Source organism: Cupressus sempervirens, chromosome 4 (genome assembly GCF_028749045.1).
Source record: "Cupressus sempervirens isolate cs-2001-9-10 chromosome 4, ASM2874904v1, whole genome shotgun sequence".
Classification (NCBI taxonomy): Eukaryota; Viridiplantae; Streptophyta; class Pinopsida; order Cupressales; family Cupressaceae; genus Cupressus; species Cupressus sempervirens.
This window is the reverse complement of record NC_143121.1, coordinates 340,990,501-341,011,811: the sequence shown is the minus strand read 5'-3', so window position 1 is coordinate 341,011,811 and position 21,311 is coordinate 340,990,501.

Below are 21,311 nucleotides of genomic sequence, written 5' to 3'. Positions count from 1 at the left end.
TGAACTAGTATCCTCTATAACTTTTAACCTTTAAAAATTTAATTTTGTTTCCTTTTCCTTTAGTAACTTAGTAATAATTAATCTTTATAACAATACCTTGTAAATGGGAATAAATTGACAAATTCATCATTACCAATTATAAACACATAAGATCATAATACCTAAAACATAAAAAAATCATTTTCTATCATAGAAACCATTCGTCAGAGGGAAAACTACGGTGGCAATAGTACCCACAAATTGATCACTATTGCAGTAAGAGGATACCTTGTTAATGCTATAACATTTTTTCACATCTGATGACTTACTCGATTAGGAGTATGCCATAAGAGCTAGAAGGATTTACCTTTTACATGTATTTTATAACACTCTTCAAGTGTGTCCTTGGTTAAGAGATTTACATACAAGACTATTAAGTCCACCTTTTTCAAGGATTTAGAAAATTAGTATAATGATTAGCAAATATCAAAAAATGATCTTTACAGTAGCAACTTGCTTTTCTTGATTAGATCCCTCTTTAAATTCTGTCTACTTATCACCTTTGGTGATAGATCTGCAATTCCTCTCTATGTTGTCTATATGTCTGATCTCTATCCTCTATACTAAACTTTGATCTCAATTTGTCCCTTCAATACTCCTCTCAGAAACATCAACAACTTATGAATCTTCTTAGCAACAATAATAATAAAAACCTTAAAATTGTTCTTCATATGTTCTTTTATAGTTTTCCTTTTTCCTTTTAATTGTTTGATCTAATTATAATTTTGGAGCTTTCCATAATTATTCTCTGATCATAATAAACAATTAGAATTATTTACCATTTCATTCGTCTTTCATCCATTATTCTAATTGGTCCTTTTGGCCCTAAAATTAGAAACAATCAAGTCATAATCTTCAAAAAAATCATTTCAAATCTTTACCTCAATCAATGTAAATCATTTCTCCTACTTGGTATGATTGTGTTGCATTAATTTTTGTGCCAATTCAAACTTTTAGGTAACCTATGTATCACTCGATAAATATAGTGTTCTTATATACTCCCACTCAGTGTAATCTTTTCTTGGTGTCCTATGTATAGCTTAGTAGTCTATGGGCTCAGTATACTTGTCCTTCTTGGTATTGCCTCTTCCTAAGTCTTCTACTTGGTACATGTAGAGTCACTTAGTGAGTTCTTGAGCTCAGGTATATTAGTAAGACTCATGTGCATCTCCTTCTTCATTTGTTGGGCAATGTGATAACTTGATTTCTATGCACACTTGTCTCCTTACATTTTGACACTGATTCATAATATGATTACTTGTAGAAGTAACATAGAACACCCTACTTTTGAGGAGCTGGTTGAGATTTGGTGTTGGATGTGTGTTGTGGATTCTTCTAAGATAAATATAATAAAAAATCATTTGACGATAAAAAATAAAGTGAAATATTGGAGTAATCTTTCTTATGGTAATATCTTTGACAACAAAAAGTTGTTAATTACATGTAGGAAAGGTTAAGTGCTTAAAGGGGGATTGAATTTGTGCTTACACAAAAATTTTAATTTTCATTCATTCAATCGATAATTAGTAATAGCCTTGTTCAAAGAATCCAAGCTTACTTGATAGATTAAATAGTTAGCCATTAGTAGTCATTACTCATAAAATTAAACAATAATTCATGAAGGAAAATTTACATGCATAACATAATGATTCTGGTATCTCATAAATTCCTTGGTTAGAGGAAAAAACTATAGTGGGGATGGAACAAAAAAACTTTTCACTACAATGAAGAAGGTTTGTCGATTAGGCATACATTTTGGTGTTTCCTTCTGAGAAACTGACTCTTTTAGGACTGACTAATACAATGCTAATTGTATCTTTATCCTATTAAGACTACTCTACTAAGAGCTTTTAGCCTTCCTATCTAGACATTCACCTTGTTAGTGGCTTTAAACAAAGTTCATAGACCAACTTAATAGTCTTGCAAAAGACTTTGTAAATCTGGTAGAAATGAATTAGGTATTATACAAGACAACTTCACATGCCTAGTGCTTCTTCTTAATCTTTTTAGATAACCTTCTTTTTTTTCCCCTTTTTGGTTAATTTTGTCTTTTTTGTGTTATTTGTTCCACGTTCCTTGTCTCTGGTTCTCTCTTTTCATATCTCTTATTTTCTCCCTTGAATCATTGTGCAATCAATAACAATATAACCCTAACCTTGACCTTGACCATGTATCTTAGAGTTAGATCAACTCCACACTTCCTTCATACCTTCTTTGATAATCCTCATTTTATACTTTTTTGATGTAAGGAGACTGGTAACACAAATATTTATAATTCATGTAATATTAGACTTGTAATTAAATCCTTACAACAATAAATATTTATAGTATTGATTTTAAAACACAATAAATCCTATGTATATTATAAAAACATATTAGGAATAAATTATAATAGTTCCCTATGTATATATATAACTAGGGTATGCCCCTTTTAAGATGTAATAACATAGGATGTTTGTCCCAAGCTAGACTGGACGTTTTCTTCTCCATTCTTTCCTACCAGCCCCCATTTGAATGGAGTAAAGCTATTGTAATTTATTTATTAATTTTAATAAAATTAATCAAGGCCTTGGTTATTTACCGATCAAAATAATAATAATAATAATAATTAAATCTAAAAATTAAATTATGTAAAATTTAAAATTTAAATTGTTTGAAATTTTATTATAATGAGAGAGAAAAATTTAAAGAAATTTAGTTTAAATTTTTTATTTAAATATAGAATAAGAAAAGTAGTAGACTTATTTGAAAAATTATAAGACTAGCACTTACACCTTTAATGGTGCAAGGGTGAAGTTAGTAGCCTTTATACATTTCGATGAAATTCTTGCATAGTTAATCATATTCTCTCCCATTCTACTTCTCTATCCCATCTTTATATCTTTCTTATTCACATGCATAGACAATCCTTCCTCCCTCCCTATCTCTATCTCTATCTTATCCCTCTTTATATTTCTCTCCTATGCATCTACACCCCCATTTCTCTATTTTTATGTTATCTATCATATGTATGTACTTTATCTATCTATCTATCTATCCACTATCCATCTATCACTTCATATATCTTTATCCTTCTCTCTCTTCATCTCTCTCTTCTCTTCTTCCTATTTCTCACCCTTCCACTCCCCTCCTCTTTCTCTCTCCCTTCATAACTACTGTGCAGTTTGATATTTGATTATTATCCATGTATTTGTACACTCTTAGCTACCCTCACTTTCTTTGTATCCTTAATTATTTATTTATCACTCTAACTATTATTTCCTATACGAAATGAAAAACCTAGCTATTTAAAATCAGTAATTAAAAATTTTCTTTATCTCATCATATCTATCTTGTCTCTCCATCTTACTCTATATTTCTACATCTCCTTCTTTTTTTGTATCCATATGTCTTTCTTTAAGACACTAACTTTCCCTATCTATCATTCACCTCTCATTATCTATATTCTATTACGTCTATTTCTCTTTGATCTTCTCTATTACCTCATATATCTTTACCATTCCATCTCTCCATTTTCTCACTCCTCTCTCTTCTTCCTACTTCTCTCCTTCCTACAACCTTCTTCATTGCCATCACTTCATATTTTTCTCCCTTATACACATCCTCCCTCTCTCTAATTTTTTCTCCCTATTTTTCTTAATCAATATCAATCAATTCACCTCTCTATCTCTCTTTTTTCTTCATATTATTCATCTCAAAGATGAGAATGATCATTCTTATGAGTGATAAGAGAAATATATATTTACTCTATATAATAAAATTCAATAATTAAACTTTGAAACTAAATCAAAATTACAAACAAATAAAGATAAACTATTGAGTTAATAAATTCACTTCTTTAATCATTTTTAAACTATCATTTTTAACAATGTAACATATACATATTATAAAATAAAATCACTTTATTATAATATATACAAATTGAAACTCACAAGATTCATATCTCTCTCCCTAAATGCTCATTATTCTAATTATTTATCCAAATAAAATAATCACTACATTCAAAATAAAATTAATAAGCTTATATTATGTTTGATATTTTTATATATTATCTAATTTTATGTTTCTTCTCAAACATGAGAACTTTATATTATTTTTTAATTTATATTAATTTAGGATTTTAAATAATAAAAATAAAAAATTAAATTAATTCCTTTCGAATTAAGGTTATGATATTTCTCAGGCTTCATTGTTTTAGTTCTTAGTTTTTATTTTCTCTTGTTTAATTTTTTTTGCTCTTATTATAATTTATTATAAAACCACTACTATAATTTAAATTTTAGTGAAAAGTTTTAGCTACTTGCACATTTTCATCCCTAACAATGGAAGAGAATTGAAATTCCTTCAAATATAGCTTTGTTGTTTCTAAAACATAACCCTAGTTTGTCAATTAAAAAAAATATAAATAAATAATTTAAAAAAAAATATGTATCTATCATTTCATATTTATAATGCCATTTGATTGAGCAACTTACTAGATAATATATACTCTATAAGTAAAATACATCAAGTTGCATCGAGGTGTTGAATTTTTTTAATGCATATTAAAAGTGAATAATGAAAAAAATCAATCCCTCGATGCATCTCGATGTATTTTACATATAGAGTATATATTAGCTAGTAGCAGTCACAATGTGCATAACACATTGGATAATTAATTTGATCATGTTCAAAATATAACTTTATAATTTATATCATGGTTAGGTTTAGTATTAGGATTACTCTTACTATCTATTTATTATTATAATAATAAGGGACAAGGTTTAGTGTTTAAGTGTTTATGAGTGGAAATATACTTACTGTTAGTATTAAAGTTAGGGATAGGGTTAAGGTTAGGGCCTGGACTTATATTATGATTATGAAAATGTACTCAAGTTAGAAATATAGTTTTGATCATGATATTGTTTACAATTATAATTTAATGTTATGGTTTATTGTTAGGGTTAGATTTATGTTAAGATTTATTGTTAGGATTGGATTTATGGTTAGGTTCATAATTTACTTTTATGGTTATGTTTGTGTTTAGCCTTTAAATCAAAATTAAGGTTATGGTAGGGATTAGGGTTAGATTAATGAAAAGGATGATTGAATAGTTAGGATGGAGAATATTATTAATATGTTTATGATACAATTATAGTTATAATAGGTCAAATACTTAAGATTGGGATTAATTCTAATGTTAGACTTCAAATAATGAACAATCTTAAGGTTTATATTATGTTTAGGAATATGGATATGATTAGCACTTTTCTTTGAGAAACATTTAGATTTCTATTTATTTTTGGTATATACATTGTAAATAATATTTCATGTACATTTTCCACATCCATTTAAAAATGACATTTAATGTTATCCATTTTAGAATTTTGTTAATGATACATATTATATAAAGCTATATACAAAAAAATAGCGGTTAGTTTTAGGATTTATACATGATGGTTAGGTTTATGATTATAATTAAGATTTGTTACAAATAAATTTAATGTTTGATTTATTTGTGTTACCACATATTTGTGACTTCCATATAAAGCAATATTTTGATACCAAACATATTAAAAAGTCATGTATATAGACTTATGAAAGTATAGCCTACCAATATTTCGAATATAGAGTTATGAAAGTATACTATACACATCATGTGAAGAAAAAAAAAAGCATTAGAGTTTTGGAGCCATTTGGGCTTCCAACAACAATTTCTTATTTGTTTTCCAAAGCATCCATTGTTTTAATTCTTTGTTGCAAAAAAAATTTAAAATACAAAATATCAGTATTTCAAAATTATGAGTGTAAAATTATCCATAATTTGTAATAAAGTAAGAGCTAAAATAAATAATGTTTAGTACTACATTTTGTGCAAGAAATATAAAAAATACTTAGAATAAGAGATTAATTTTTTTTACCAAGGTGAATTCTAACAAAAATAACTTGAGATAGAAAACCAAATATAAAATTATAAGGTTGTGATGTTACATAGATGAATTTCAACTTGTTAGTTTCTAGAATAGTTATTGCTGAATCAATCCATTTATTTTTTTAAATAAATATATAGATACAATATCATATTAAATATTATTTGTAAAAGTAATAAACATTTTCTCATATGAAAAACCTTATCTTTAATAAACCTAAATTGTATAAACACATAAAAACATGAAAATGCAATTTTTACCTTTCAAATAACTAAATCAAGTACAAAATAATGTATTTGAGTTAAAAAACCTATATAGTATAAATAAATGAACATTAGATTTTATGACTGGGCATTTGGATCAAGAGAAAAAATATAATAATATTGTTCATTTTTTTGAGAAGTACAAACCACCAAAATTTATTGATAATGTCTATTATGTGTCAAAGAAACAACAAAACTATGTTGACAAAATGCACAATCTATCAAGTAACTTCTAAGGTTCCCAATCTTTTTTGTTCATTTTTTCATATCTGTCATATATGAAGGGTGGTATGATCCTTATTCCATGCAAAGATTTTTCATGTGATATTGCAACAAATGTGAGACCACATCTTTTAGTGGGACCTATATCGATAGTAGCTTTTTGTAGTGTTAGCCCTTGTGACTTGACTATAGTTAAAGCCCAGACCAATCACGATGGAATTTGTTTTGTATTTCCCCTATTGATTATAGGAATTGGGATTCTCCAAAGATGATTGTCATCAAAAGGAATTCCAAAGTAATTATCAAAATCAACAAGTATATATGATGTCAGTAGTGGTAGTGCACTTCCAGGCTAATATACAATACTTTGAACATATCCTAATTTTTTATTGACAAGACCAGCTTCAATCCATAGGTTTGAAGTTAGCATTACTCTTGCATCTTTGCTAGGTAATAATTCAATGTCCAACTCATCACTTCCATCTTCATCCATAGAAGCATGTGTTGCTTTAATAGTAATGCTTCATGCAATAGGGTTTGATAATGATAGTAGCATTTTTCCTATTATGATTGCACACATTATCATTTGTTGAAAATAAATGAACACTATTTTTAAGCTCCCCATTTTCTGTATTACTCATGTGTGCATTGCATTTTGACATAATAACATCCAATCCTCTAGTGTGGGGTTTGGATCCCTTATATTTGATAGAAGAACATGAAATCATTCTTGCTCATTACTTTGCCCATCCTATCTGAAAATATGTTTTGAAATAACTAGAATTTGGAATTCTTTCCATGGTAGCTTTGCATGCCCCCATCCACTTTCATAAACTGGTCTATCACTGACTAGAGGTAATTGTACCAAATGTCAAACCAATATTACAAATATCCCTAGAAAAATATTAAAAGATGTATATCAAATAAATAGTTACAAATTTGTATTCTAAAAGTAAGGAAAAAATTAAATTACAATGTAGATATCTTACTCTAATAAATTCAAATACTAAACATACCTCCAAATATTTCATGGTTATTTTCTAGAAATGCTTGTCGAAGATGAGAGTCTATGTTTTGGATCAACCTCTCTCCAAGGAAGCTCATTTCATCTATCAATATATATTTTATATGTTATAATTCCTATTGGAAATGTGCGAGTCATGCTCCTTGTAGCTTTGTAAATTATTTTATAAGTATTCTCAACTTGGAATGAATTGCTGATGCTCCAATGTTGAATTTTGGAACACTCATTGGTGCAAGTAGAAGGAAAGGAGAGCATTGTGGAAAAGATGAATTTTGTAATACTTGGCTGATTGCATCAATCAAATAGGAATTTATTGTTTATGTTGTCCCTTGAATTATCATACGTAAGGGTGATGCATCTTGACATGAATGATAATGTGACATTATAATGTTAACTATTTTATTTGGTTTGTCGCTAAGTTTTTCATAGTCCACAAATTGTGGTATCTCATCATGTATAAGACAACCTACATATCTCATCAATCTTATGAAATTTATGGCTTTATTTGTGTATTGTTCACTTTGAAATTATTGAGACCAATTTGTTTGTCAATCGATATCTCTTCTCCCTAACATATCTATCTCTACAACTTCCATGTTTTGAGATTGATAAAGTCTAGATAAAATCTCCCATTCATTCTCTATAATAGTACCTTAGGCATTATCATTATCTTTAGACTTTGAATCAAACTTGTTTTCAATATTATTTGAGTCTTCTCTTCTTTCAAGGTGCCATGCAATATATTTGAAGTTATCCCAGGTTTCAACTATAGATTCATCATTGTTACTGATATTTGTATTAAAGTCATGAAAAGGTTTATAAAGAAATAATTATGAGAAGAAAAAATCAATCCATTTTTCTATGTTGCATGTAGGAATTGAGTAAAATCTAGGAAATACTCTTACAATAGCTGATTTTTTTCTTGGACTCCATTTATCTTCACCTCTTCTTTTCTTGTTATCTATCCATGATTTTGAAACATCAATAAGGCACAATGCTTCCATAAAGTGTGGCCTATTTTTGTAAGCATCAATGAGAGATATGGTATGTTCCTCAGTTTCTTCATCAAAATTTAGGTCTACACGTTTGAATGCTTCCTTTGAAACATTTAAGTTGACAAATACTCTACTACTCTACACAAATGGAAGCTCTGGTAGAATATGACTTGTTTCTTGTGCCCCAATATCCCTTTCTATCAATATTTTAGTGAGAAGTCATCTATAAGCCTTTGATGCTACATCATAAGGATTTTTTACATTTGCTAGTCAAAATAACATCTGATGGTATGTTTTTGAACTTCTTTTAGCTTTAGTTGCATACTTGGAAATATACTTAATTACTGCATGCTTGGACATAATAGGTTGCCAATCAATATTTTCTCTCCAAAGTTGAAGGATGTAATAGTTATACGAGTTAACTCTACCATCATTTTTGAATGGCTCAAATATTTTCTAACCAATTTCTAAATCTTTCTTTATTTAGATCCTTGTAAATTCAATGGCCATGGTGCATTATACCTATATGTTTAACATGTTTTTATTGGTAAATACAATGATACATTAAAGGAGAAGAATATTAAAATTTCCAATGAATAAAAAATTTAGGAAGTATTTACCTACAAACTAATTTCCCTCTCTTTTTGTGCAAACATGCACCTTCTTTACACATTGTGTATATTTGTACAGTATTTAGAATCTCGTCCTAGTCAGTGTTAAAATCACTTTCAACCAATTGTCTGGTGTTTTTCAAGCATGGGTGTAGACTCAAATTTTGATATGCCTGAAACATAAATTTAAATATATGATATCATATATGCTCTTATGTAAAGTTAACGCAATATAGAATGTTTAATTTTATAACTTTCTATAGGGTTAGTGCAAGAAGTTGGGTCTCACTTTTGGCCAAAAAGTGAAAGTGTTTTTCCTATTTTTGAAATATTTTGTCGATTGATGCCAAAATTTGAGCCATTTAGAGATTAAATATTAAAAAATTCAGAGTAAAAATTGTAGTGCTTGGGATCTTCTTTTTTAATATTTAGTTTATTTGTATACCCATATGATAGATTAATTTTTTGGTATGGATCTTTAAAAATCACTTTTTCAAAATTCCTATTTTAGGACATACCACGCTCATGTACAGACACCAAAATTTGACATAAATAAATGATTTTTTGTGAATCCTTTTAAACAGAGTGACCTGACACACCAATTATTGATGAGAACATTTTTCTTGAATTTTTTAATGAATTTATTATTATTATTAATTTTTAATTAGCTATAAAGGTAAATTTTATAAACTCTCGTGTACAGACACCATAATTTGACCAAAATTTCACTTTTTCAAATTTTTTTTCTAACTTCAAAAGAATTGAATGTAGATTGATGACATATAGATTAATTTAAGAAAAAACATGAAATAAAAAAGTTATTAAAGTTTTAGTGAACATCGCTATTTTAAATTCAGGTACCACCTTTGATTAAAAAATAATACAAATATAGTAAATAAAATCATAATGCTATAAAATTTAAATTTCTAAATTCAAGACAGTGAGAGCTCTAATGAGTTTTTGTTTTGTAAAAAAATTGATCGGGAAGACCCTCTAAAAATTATGGCAAGGCATGAATTTGTTAGTTCAATGCCTTAGTCAAATTTTGAGAGGCCAAGGCATAGACTTGGTCTCACCGAGCCTATCCCAAACCAAAATTTGAGGAGGGAAAAAAAAATCCTGCCTCATGTTGTAAGAATTCGGCAATCGTTATTTGAAATTCAAAAAATGGGTACCCGTTATTTGAAATTCAAAAAATGGATACCCATTTTTAAAAACTAAAAGCAGCATGTAAAATACCCCCAAAACTTAAAAAATTGAATTTTTTAGAAACGGTTACCCATTTTTTACTTTTTAAAAATGGGTACCTATCTCTAAAATATAATTTTTTTAATTTTTTGAGAAATGGTTACTTGTTTTTTGAAAATAAAAAATGGGCACCCAATTTTTTTTAAAATGGGTGCCCATTGTTTAAATTTAGGGTTGGATAGCTGAGCTGAAAATTGGTGCCTATTTTTTAAAATTGGGTACCTATTCCTAAGAGGTCTCATTCCGCAGATTTGACTTCCATGAAATTGCAACCCAACTTTGTGCATTCACCCTATAATCATACCTGTATATTCTCGAGGTGCCTATCTCATCAAGGGTTTGATGCATGAAAAAAATCATGGAGATATGATGCAACATAATATAATTAATCTTGATTATTCCAATCATTAATTTCCATTTTTGGTGCTCCTTTTTACCATATAAAACCATGGAAATGTGCAGATTATCTATGTTGTCATTCATATCTAAACTGATAGTCTTGAACATTTGTGTTATTCTCAAGTATCTCTTTTCTAAAAGTTGTATTTTGTAAATGCATGTATTGTTCAACAATGTGTGGATAGTCAATGATATGTCTTTTCCTCCACATTTGTGCTTATTGTGAATCACTTGGTGGTGTTCTAGGCATCATGGAATGCAAATCTGGCTAGTACAAGTCTACTGCACTTAATTTAAAAATATTGTTGGTGTTCCAAGTTGACGATGCATGTCTATCAATTCTAATTAACACTTTATCCAATAAGACCATATTCCCCTTAAAGTGGTTCCAAATCACATCAATCTATCTGCAAGCTGAGGGAGTGGAATTTTGTCCACATATTCACACAATTCTTGTATTGTAATTGGAATTTCTTGTAGACTTGTTTTCATGTAAACACTTGTTTCAAGGTATGTGCTTAGTGTCTCATAATCATATTCATCTTATAGTAACAAAAGCTTGGATCCTTTCCAAATCTATTGTCTCCGTATTGTATTAGGTGCTTGCCATATTCATGAAAATGTACTCTTTTTAGTTGTGGTTCTAACCAATCACATTTACCAATGGGAAATAATGAGGGGAATGTCATATCAATCAATCCTAGTGTGGTATATTCATTAATAAGAGATGCACTGATGTTAGATCAATCCATCATTGTTGTTGGGTCTATGTTGGGTATTTGACCTATTCACGAATCAACTCCATTTCCCTTTGGGCATTTGGTTGTTTCGATGCCATTGATGTTGTGTGCTCTATTAAATTTCTCTCATCTATCTCCACTAAAGGGCCTAGGAAAACTATGTCATTTTTGTCTGCAATGCTTCACTTTGTAACTGTTCAACAGTGACCTTGGATCTACATTTCCCATGATGTCCTCCTTCAACTTCATTCACGTGACTTGTAGATTGATCCCTTTGAGCATTTTCCATTCTCTGCATACAACGTCTATGATACATCTATTGATATTCTCATTTGTATTGTTTTATTTGCTCCTCTATTTTAAAGAAGAGTTTCTTCTGTCTAAACATAGCTAATATATAAAAAGAATATATAACATCAATAAATAGGATACTTGGTTTTATTACCATAAGGATATATTGTAAAAGTGAGAAAAATATAGAGTAGTTAAAAATGTTATAATATCTTTAATTAATAATATTGAAAATAAATATTTTGAAACTTGACTTCAAAAAATATAAAACACACAAACATCTATAAAATGTGTACTTATATTATTAATGTTCAAAAAGATATAGTCGTGTATATTAGTCATGAATATATAAATGTAGTGTTTTGTTAAATTTTAATATTTCTATTTATATGAGATGAGTAGAGATACAAAATTATATATTTATATTGGTCAAAATACAAAGGTTTATTTCTATTTTAGTAAATATAAAATTGTGTGCTTGACACTACAAAATTTTTGGTGCATGTTTTACTTAGATTTTTTGTTCTTATACATTTCATTCAAATATTTGAGGAATTCATCCTTGATTAACTCAAATTAGCCTTGCTCATATTTCTCATCATAAAATAGCTCCATATTAAATCCCCCAAAAGTAGTATATATTTTAGTCATGTCACGCTATGATCAACTCTTTCTTGAATGAAAATGACATCATCTCCTTCAACTGCTTGCACATGTAATATGATGATTTTATGTTTGAAAAATAATAATTTCTCTTTCCATTTTATGGAGATCTATATTTTTGAAGTCATTGGATTGGACACTTGATAGGTGAGAACTTGTAATCAAGCTATTTTTCATAGTTGAATGCTCATAAGTGATATCTAGAATTTCAATGATTTCTACATCTTCTTCATGGTTTTTCATAACTGAATCAATCATTTGTATTTCATTGATATGATTTTCCATGACCTACGATAAATGATCAAAGAATATTTTTAAAGAGATCAACAATAGAATCATGTATAAAAGTTGATTATACCCTAACTTGAAAATATATGATTAATTGTAATTTACCATTATAATAATAACAATATAACTTACATTTGATCCCACTTTTGATCTAGTTAACCCCTAGAATTTAACACTATCTCTTTTTCTTAAAGTTTAAAATATATGTTGATTAGATCATTATTAAGATGTAATTTTAATATTTTTAAATTAATTATATCATTCACTAATTTAAAAAATACTTTCATATTAAATAACGTTAAACATCTTGCACATTAAGCAAAATATAGTGTAGTAACATCATCATCTAGCATTATTAATTTCATCTATTTAATATTAACTTATACCTCTATATTTAAGAACTTGATTTATTCTTATATTGCACATTCTATTTTATAATTCTTCAAAACAAAAAAAATGTTTCAATAATATTCTAAAGCCAAAATAATTCAAGAATATTCAAAAATGATTTTAGAATAAAAATAATAATAATTATTATTAAATTCAATTGTACCTGATCATTGATGAGGATTGATGTTGCCAACCACTTATTTCAAATCAAACATTTCATAAAATCTGCTTTTAGCAAGAAGAAAAATAGTTTAAATATTTGTATTGGTAAAGTTGTAGTGTAATCTTAAACTATAAACATTGCAATAAGACAATTTAGATGAATAGAGGTTTATTTAAGGTTTTGTCAAAATCATAAAGCTTTGTAAAAAAAATATTTAATTGATTCATTTGTGGAAAAATCTATCATAAAGCAACATATTCAGAATTACATATATTGTATAATATTATTTAGATTTTCAAAGCTATCATACTTTCCATTTTTACATGAAAAATAGAATCTTTCCATTGATTTGGAAAAATAGTTGAAAAAATTAGATATCTATTAATCTAGAAGAGAATCATTCCATTAGCTTATTAAAAATAAAATGAGTAAATATACAAATCAAATCTACAAATGATTTTCATTTATGTAAATATATAAAACTAGTTTTCATGAATCTTAAAATATACTCTTCCAAATGCACAAAAGGAAAACAAAATTCTTGATTAAGTGGTTGATTGAATCTATGGTTGACGTTTAGGAGCCCAAATATATGGTAAATGAAATCATGCAACATAATTAGATTACATCTACCTCTTGCCATTGCTGCAATAAACATATGACCATCTGGACATTAAAAAGAAAGATCATTGTAATAGTAAAGAAATCTGAAAATGGGGGTAGAACAAACTCATAATTTGCAACAATAATGCAATATAGAGTAGTGAATCTACAGGCTAGATTTCCTTTATAAGATGAGAAAATAGAAATTGTTAATAAAATTATGGATGTTGAAAAGAATTAGAATAAGAGTAAATCAATTTAAAATTTATTCCTTGTAAAAATATTATGTTAAGAAAATGAAAAGCTTGCATCAATAAAAATAATAAAATTACTTACAGATTTTTAAGTGGATTCCGCAAATAAAATGTGGTCTACAAGTGAAATAACCAATTTGAATGAAAGCTATGTACGTTGCTTGCTATAAAATCTTGTAAATATCCTGGCTCTCCACTCTCCTATCGTCTCCATTACCATGTCATTCCACTACCCTGAAATTCTAGTACCTTGCATGAACATGCACATGGATGACCTGATTGAGCATTGAGCATTCAATTCAATTTCCATCTACCTGGACCATTACATTCACTATGTTATTTGTCAAAACAAAAATTGGTGCACTACTTAATCTTTCTTAAATAGAAATTAGGCATTACATGAACATAAGGAATTATAATATGTATCAACATTTGATTTTGTCATTATTAGTAATTAGTAATTAATATATAGTGGTATATTAGATTTTTTATTATATCCAACTAAGTTCCATTATTTTTGGCTTTTTTCATGAACGTGGCCTATTTTTGTGAAGCTTTTGTGAAATACTAAAGGTTTCTTTTTTCTTACAGTAGTTTTTTTTAATGACCTCCTATAAGGGTATTATGCGATTGTAGTGTTACGCCTCTCGTCGTAACAACATAAATTGAAATTTCTCTTAAAACATGACACATCTAAAATGGAAGTAAAGCTAAAGGAAAAATTGACTTGAAATTATGTTTCCTCCGCATATTTGAAAATTGCTCACCTATCAGAGAAGAACAAAAATAGATTTTGATTGAAGCAACAATATGAAGCTTTATATGGATCTAGAAGTGAACTGTTGCATTGATCATTATTCCACCCTAAAAAAATACTTTTTTGTCTATTTCATGACACCAGTTATCATCTTGCAAAACATTTTTATCGCATCCCACAATGTCCAAAAGTTAGAACATTCCAATACAAGTCTATTAGGAAATAAGCCTATTTTCTTACAAAAAGGTTGCAAAGCAATTAAGTTCTTGTAAAAAAAATTAAAACAATAGATAGTTCAAAGAAGATTTTAGATTTTTTTTTAAAATATAAAAAATTTAAATGTATTAATCATTTTTATTTAATTTTTCTTTAAAGAGACAACAATGTTTTAATATGAATAATCATATAGTAAAGAACATAATATTTTAATATATTTTATAGAAAACTAAATTCAAACATCTAATTTATAATTTAGATAAATTCATTATTTTCGATTTTTTACTTTAACAATATAATAAATTTTAAAAACTAATTACAAAATTTACATGTAATTTTTCCATAACTTTAAATATAATTTATAGTTTTTATCGAGCAAAGCTTTTCAATTGTAAGAGTAATAGAAGAGAAGAAACAAGTGGCCACAACAATAATATTTTTTTTATTGAAATGCAATAGTTAAAATTTAAGAATAAATTTAATATGGATGACATTTTGGAAAAACCTGTGTTTATGACCTCATTTTATAAACCAATCAAATGAAAGAGAAATAATTTTATTAATTAGTAAACATAAATATTTTACATCTAACTTTATTATATGCTAAAATATTATATTTTTAAAAATGTAAATTTGATTGGTTAAAAGGATGACATAAAATCACTAGTTAGATTATGTTTGTTGTCTATAGTTCTATACCCTACAACTAATATAGCCCGCAGACCCTAAAATTGAAACTTATAAAAATATCCACTAAAGAAAGTTTGTGAAACAATATTTATTTTTTATGAATCTTTCAACATATTACAAATGTGATTTTATAGATATTTAAGAAAATTAGTATAACAAGGAAGATGTCTATAAAGACCTGAAAATGTTTATAACAAGAATAATTGTTCACATGTAATAATTGTAAAAATCAGAATACAATTATATTTTGAAAATTTATTTAATTATTAAATTTTAAAAAATTATCTTACACCAAACATGTCCTTATTTCCAAAGCCTCATTGTTTGAACAAATGAATTCAAAGAGCTCACTAATTCGTTGTCAGCATATGCACCAACATAAATGAGGCAGGTAGAGAATCCTTCAAAATTTCCGACTTTCTACTATGGACATTATTCACTATTTTCAACATTTAGGTTAAATTTTCCAATATAAAATATTGTCTCAGACCAAACTATGATTCATGCAACATTACCAAGCACGTTTTATATTCAGGAACCATGTTAGACGAAAGGAAGATTGCGTTTAAAATACATTGGACAACAACTCTAGGAGAAATAAGAGAAACAAAAAGGCAGATGATGTATATTGAGAAGAATGGCAGCAAAATGACTGACTGGGAGACGGGCAACAATGGAAAACAAATACAGCCTACCTTCATTGACCACTCTTCATTGTCTGCTGACAAAGAGACATGCGTGGCCGGCATAAGAGGAATTGACATCGTTACGGTGTTGAATGTTTTACTCGTGAGACAGAAATTGTGTGAGACAGAAATATATATATTTTTAAACAAAAATAGTTAAATCAAAATTAGGGTTTATATGTACGGCTTAACTTGTAATAACGGGACCTATAATATACTATTTTAATTAATAATCTAGATAAACATTATATTATAATATATAATATATGCTATTTCATAATAGAAATGATTATATTTGGGATGTTATATATTTGTAAGCTGAAATGTATAAATTTGTTGAATTAAAATATATGATTTTATATTATTTATTTTATTTAAGTTTTAGTGGTCATAGTTTTTTCTATATTTATGTCAATGTAACTCTTTATAAACTTGAAGTTAATTATTAAATCAAAAGCTTGTATTTGCAAAATTGAACAATGGAGGATCAAATAATGAAAAGTTAAGTGACAAGTTCTAGTTAATGCATATAAAAAAAATATATTAAGATGAAAATGGTAATCTAGAATCAACTAGTAATACTTAAGGTTAAATAAATGATTAAGCAAGTAATTGATTATTTTTAGTAAACTTATAAGAAATAAAAATCAAATGTTTATTTATCTTTATTAGCTTCTAAAAACTTTGATGGAAATGATGAAACATAAAAATGTAAAAATCTCAAAACAATTTGTGAGAAAAATAGAATGACTTTTATCTACAACAATAGATCACTAGACATTCAAAATGAATGTTCAAGTTTGAACCTTATCATATATAGATAAGAAATGAAATGCAAATAAAATTTCATTTGTTTTACCAATTGCTAAATCCATTTTCCTCTCTTGGCATATCTCAAATAATAATTTTATAGCTCCCCTCCATGATTTTTAGGTTAGGTGGTTTGATTTTGTCATTTGTGCTCAACTTGCAATATTAGTGACCATTATAAGATTTTATCCTTCTTGAAAGGGTAGGTGGTCATAAAAACACATACGCTTAGGTGAAAATTTTATTGTTTCTAAATTGTCAAATGCAAAAAATTATTTTTGATTTTACTACAAAGATGCTCAAATAGTTCAACAAATATGTGGTATTTGTTAAACACTACAAACAACCCTAGAATATCTACAATTGTGGAATACAATATAAACAAGATTAAGATAAAACATGATTCTCATGATATCCTTAACAATATTTTATATATCACCAAGCCTTCCTCGACAATTGATGGCATTATAATGGACACAAAAGTATAGTGCTTAACTTTGAAAAGATTAACAATTCACATGTATATCGTGAAGCCAACTACATTTCTCACATGTTAGCTAACTTGGCAGTAATTAAGGGGTCACCACATCAATGAATAATGAAGTGGGAATGTGCAATATTATTTATTCATGAATTAATAATGGCAAGAAAATAAGTAAATGTTTTGATTTTTAAATCTTTTCATTCATGATAGAAGATCTTTTGGAAACTAAAGTTTATGATTATGGCATTTTGATGAGTTGTAGCTCCAAATTAATGAGTGCCATACATATTTTGTGGGTCATAGTTGCTTGTTACATTGTCATCACTATCAATACTTGTTGTAGATTAAATTATAAATTCTTTATTTCTACAATTAAGAAAATTGGAGGAAATTTAAAGAAAGAGATCATGGGAGGTGTGATAAATGAAGAAAAGAGAAGAAGGTTAGGAGAAATTGGTAAGTGGTGGGTTAGTGTTATAAATGGAAAGAATAAAGATACACATAACATATATTAAACACCTATTTCTCAAAGGTTGGGATGCTGATGTGGTGAGTTTGAAAGGGAAAATGTTGAAACTAAATGTGAATATCCTATCTAAAATAATGGGTCTCAGTCCTAAAGGTGAGAACTTCTATGGTAGGGTAAAAAAAAGTCTCTAATCTTACCGTTAGTTTTTCTCCTAAAAAGGAGGATTGGAAATTGGTTAAGGAGAATGGTAGGGTATATGCTCTTTTGTCAATTAAACTTCTTTAAAAAAAATTGTGGTAGATGTTACAAAATACGTAACAGTTGACATGCAGTATGATATAACACATACTTATCTTTTCATTTTACTCAATCATTTTAGATATAAAAAGATAACTTGTTTCCATTTCTAGTTATCTTTTTCTCTCACTCAAAGTATTAAAAACTGAAAACAAAACCCTAATACGATGAATCTTCATTACGAATCAATGATGTGGTTGAACTGTAACTTCATCAAGAAGAATATCCGAGACCTTATTTCGTCGTCTTCCAAAGCATAAAGAAAAAAATGAGTGTTTAGAAAGAAGAAAAAGAAAGGGAAAATAATTATTAGAAGGCTCAATTATTTCACCCTATTGTCTATTAAGAGGAAGACAGGGCTTGAAAACTATACTAAGCTTGATATAGAGTTGGAAAGGGGAAATTGTTAATGAGGAGCATAAAAATGGTTATGGTGAACAATAGATGCAAAATATGAAAGAGGAGGAAGTTGGTGAAAGTGACAAATTTATGGGTGCATTGAAAGGTTTTTTTGACCCACTATTATCCCGTCTTCTCTATGTTCCCTATTCCTTGTGAAGAAGTAAGTACCTACACCTACCATAAACAATGACAATTTCTTTTTGATAATTAGAGAGATATTGTTGAACATGAGGAGAAGGAGGCCATTTTATTGATGGATTATGAGTAATCCCTTGATGATTATATGTAGTTTATCCCTAAACCTTGGTTGAAAATTTGGTGTAGGGTTCTATTTAGATTGAAAAGGAGAAGGAGAAAGGGTTTAAGGTTAATGAGAAAAGAGATATGTGAATTCCTATGCCTAATAATCTTGCTCCAAAGGAATTCAATGTCAAAAATGTTGAGGTATAATGCGATGTTAGAAAGGAACTCCCATTCAAGGGTATGTGCAGGATCATGGTGTGCCAAAAAGTGGCGATCTGAAAAATATGTAGTTTTGAAATGCCTCAAAGAATTTCAAAATCTATTCCCACTTTTTCCCCACCCATCCTGATACTAAATGAAAACAATTAATACCTTTATAATTTCTACTATATCTTTCAATACCAACCTTATATGGTCATCTTTAAAACATCCCGAAAATGTGTTTTTGGCATGTTCTTATGTGTTTTTTACTTCAAGCATGTAGCTAATGACTTTTTTTTAACCAAAATTTGATGTAATGAAAAGGGTTTCTTAAGAATGTTCTTAGCTTTTCATAAATGTAAGTTTTGTTAAATTACGAGTTCAGTAAGTAATTATTACTTATTTTCTAATGGAGTTAGCTACAAAGTGCTAATTGACAGACTGGTTGAAAAATATCTATAACTTTCAAACTGTATAAGATTTGTGAAATCCAAAAGATGTGTCACATTCTATGCTTTGAATAGTATAAGAAATAAAATAAAAAAACTTAATTTTGATTTTTTTTGAACTAGTGAAGGTGGTCAAACATGGGAGTTGTTTTAATTCTGAAAATAGTATAGTAGAAAATTCATAATTAATTATTTATTTGGGATAAAAATTGCCAAAAATATGCACCACATCCAGGCATGAGTCTAATTTTTATATCTAAAATTATATATAAAAATATTATCATTTGATTATGATTAAAGTGGTCAGACATACACCTACTTTTTATTTTTGCCCTGAAATTTTTGTAGTACTACATTAAAATCCAAACTTTTGACCAATCAAATAATTTTTTCTCCAAATAAGGCCTTGTAGTTTAGAAACTAGATTCAATTTCCTACAAATTATTTTCTTACAACTTTTTTATATAAAGTCCAGAACCACTTTAAAATTATGTGTCAAGTTGACATAACCCTGATTTGTTGGTTTTTCACTGCCACTTAAGGCCATAGTTTGGTACACCATGATCCTGCACATACCCTTGAGGTACTAAAATCTATGAAATCCATCTCCATGTACAAATTTAGGATTGAGAAATTGTCCTTTAACTCTTTCATGGTCCTCAATTCCAAATATAGAGTCCTTAAGGATAAATTTGAAAGGATTCAAAGCATTGAAGATTAAACAATTTTGATATAGAAAGAAAAGGGTAAGAGTAATATTGATACTATGATTAAGAAGTTGAAGGGGAAATTTAACAAAATGAACAATGTAATTAGGATTTTCCTAGCTAGTTTCAAAGGCTTAATAAATGTCATTATGGATACCCAGGTGAATAGAGTTACGGGGAATGTTGACTAGGATGCACATTCAATTCTTTTTTAACATCTGGAGGAGCCTAATTTGGTAAGAAAATCTATCAATAATGGAAACTTTATAAATATTATCATGTAAAAGAAGAAAGAAATCCATGCACATGACAAGAACTAGTTCCAAGAAGTGAAAGGTCAGATTAAATAGATTAAACTAGAGTTTAAGGAGAAGGATTTGGGGTTGGTCTAGGCTTTGGTTTGGATTTCCATGTCCCTCTATTTTTTTCTTTATTTTATTTCTATTATTGTTGCCAGTTATACATTAAGGATTTTTTTGTTTGTTTGTGGTGACTAATCAGGGAAGTACTGTACATACTTCATAATTTTTGAGCCCTATTTTATCAAGATTTTGGTCTAACATGTAATAATTAATTATAACCCTAAAGCGGTAAAAATACTTGTATAAAAGGGCTTAGGATTAGGGGTTTTTCATAATGTGTGATCCAAAAATTACTTCTTTTGGTGGTATTGAGCTATAAGGGATTATAGATTGTAATCATTGGATCATAATAATATTGGAATGTTGTCTGGTGGATGTACGCTAGGGTTTGGGTGAACCACATTAACTTGTGGTATCTTGTGTTCTCTTCATTGCA